The sequence below is a fragment of the Pygoscelis adeliae genome, unplaced genomic scaffold (assembly GCF_000699105.1).
Source record: "Pygoscelis adeliae isolate BGI_AS28 unplaced genomic scaffold, ASM69910v1 Scaffold4, whole genome shotgun sequence".
Classification (NCBI taxonomy): domain Eukaryota; kingdom Metazoa; phylum Chordata; class Aves; order Sphenisciformes; family Spheniscidae; genus Pygoscelis; species Pygoscelis adeliae.
The window spans coordinates 10,675,550-10,677,425 of NW_008824986.1; positions in this window are offsets into that span (position 1 = coordinate 10,675,550).

The window sequence follows — 1,876 nt, forward strand, 5'->3', positions numbered from 1 at the left end:
CGTATCCGATCTAAATATCCCTAAATAATAACGATGATGGGTGCAGTCTTTGCTCCGTATTCAAAGCATTTCTGCCATGAACTGAGCCATCACCTAAGATGATGACTTTGGGATGCTCAAAACATGAAAATCCTACAATTCCATTTCTTGCTAAGAAAAGGGTTCATATAGTGAAAATGATATCATAGCACAGGGAAGTGTAAGAGAACAAGGAACTTTTGTTTCCATGGCAATCCGAGTTCCTTCTTCAGACACAAGCACAAAAGCAATATGCTGAATGATTATCTGAAGGTCATGTTGTTCTTACCAGAAAAGTTAGAGAGAATACACCAGGTTATTTCCCCAGTCAGAATGCATGCTGCGTTTCTAACCAGTTAAAATAGGCAATTGCTAAAGGAAATAATTGCCTTCATTAATGTCATCTGTTTATTTTAAAATCTGTTTTCCTAAAGGAAACAGCAGCCTGCTCGTGAGGTAGGGGAACATAACTGGCTGTTATTTAGACTCATTCATATTTTGTATCATTATTTGATATGCTCAGAGACAAATGTTAAGATCCACGTATTTTTGGCATCCCTCTCCTGGTAAAATAATGAAATTCCCTTTAAAGTCAAATGCCTCTTAAAATGAGTAAAATGTCTCCATATGAGAGCTTGTTTTTGTTTCCAGTCATTTTTGGAGTAAGAGCCACTCTTTCAAGGATCTGCCTTATCAACAAGTGCAGGTAGGCTTTTAAATGCCTGGATACCCCAGGGATGCAGGCAGTGTACACAAGTAAGCAGAAGGACAACTAGCTAGTATCTGTCTCTGTTACATATGTAAGAAACAGGCATCTAAGAGACGCATAAATGTTAAATGCAGTTTACTTTGTATTTCCCAATGTCAGTTTTAGGTTTCCATTTCCTCTGAGGTGGTTTGACCTTGTTGACAGCAGGGGTAAATGTTTTTTGTGAAAAAGAAAATGACTGTTTAAAAAGTGTAATTCTATTTTCTTGCTCATTCTGTGCTCCATGATTTACTACAGATCTGAAGTACAAAGGAACAGAACCTTTACTGGTGTTCAGAAGGAAAGTTATTTTCAGTGTTGCTTTGTTGCCAAGACATATAGAAACCTTATGTGCTACCTCAGAAAGTTACCGTGGAATGGCAATGCAAGAGGGATGCCTATTTCTTTGTCTTTTCTTTCAAACCACAAAGTTTTTCTCCAATTAAAAAAATCATGTACGTATTCCAAAGGAGAAGTTGCAGGAGTCACCAAGCAGTTTGAAGTTGAATTAAGCATAAACGTGCAATCATTGATTGTGTAGTATAAATACAAATGAAGATCTTGAACCAGGACAGTGCTTGCACATATAACTCTGCCTCTCTTCAGTAAAAGTGCATTCCTGAATCTGAACTTTGTGAAGTTACAGAAGTTGACAACCAGATAGAAAGAAACAAGGCTGCAGATGTGGGAGGGACGACACGTAGAGCCCAGTTCTCCCAAACACAAACCACTAGTTCCACTAAAGCCATATATTGTCAAAATGGTATATGTGAAATAAGAGCTGGGAAACACCATCTCGGGGCATAGGAAAGGCAGGAAAGGGTGGCTCACACGTGCCCTCCCGCTGCTGGCACCTGAGCATCTCCAGCTCGGGGGTGACACGGGGACTGGTCCAGCTAAAGACAACTTTTTGCCTGTGGCTAGGGGCGAGGGGGAGCTGCGGGTGCCTCTTTTTCCAGGGGTGTTGTTGAAACTGGCTCAGAATACATGGCTTGATAAGTGTTAACTCAGCTTAGAGGGTAAACCATCATCTTTCAAATAAATACTTATTGGGAACAGCGGGGAGAAGCCGTGTTCGTTTGCAGATAACAGCATGTTGTGTTTCACTTC